Source organism: Lipotes vexillifer, unplaced genomic scaffold (assembly GCF_000442215.2).
Source record: "Lipotes vexillifer unplaced genomic scaffold, Lipotes_vexillifer_v1.1 scaffold713, whole genome shotgun sequence".
Classification (NCBI taxonomy): domain Eukaryota; kingdom Metazoa; phylum Chordata; class Mammalia; order Artiodactyla; family Lipotidae; genus Lipotes; species Lipotes vexillifer.
The window spans coordinates 582,365-582,940 of record NW_006773157.1 but is presented as its reverse complement, the minus strand read 5'-3'; positions in this window follow the sequence as shown (position 1 = coordinate 582,940).

The window sequence follows — 576 nt, the reverse complement described above, 5'->3', positions numbered from 1 at the left end:
CATGGCTGCTGAGCCTGCGCGTCCGGAGCCTGTGCTCTGCAACGGGAGAGGCCACAACCGTGAGGGGCCTGCATACCAAAAAAAAAAAAAAAAGAAAGAAAGAGTCTGTTGCAAGAAGTGTAGTTGGCTGACAGTCTCCAGTTGCCACACCTCCAAGACCCACTACAACATTCACCCTGAAGCCACACTCCCTCTGGACTTTTCTCAAACACCTGTTCTGTCCAAAATGGGGCTCTTCTAATGAGCAATCTTTCTCTGGAGCTCTCCATTGGCCTGGCTGAGATTTTTCTCAGAATTGCATTGTAGTCCGAGGCTTTTCCTATCCAATCCTCCTTCCTTCCATCTCTCCTTGCATAGGTATTGGACCTAAATTGTGGTCTGAAGGCCCTACTTCTCCCTTTTGTCCTTCACATGTATTTTCCCCTAGTGAATCTCTTACGCTTCTAATTCATCTGGTATCAGCTTCCAGAGGACCTGACCCCCATACAGTCCCATTGATCAAGTTTTCTATTCCTATGCCAATATCATACTGCTTTAGTACGGCTTTGTAGTCTATTTTGATGTCTCAATGTGGTA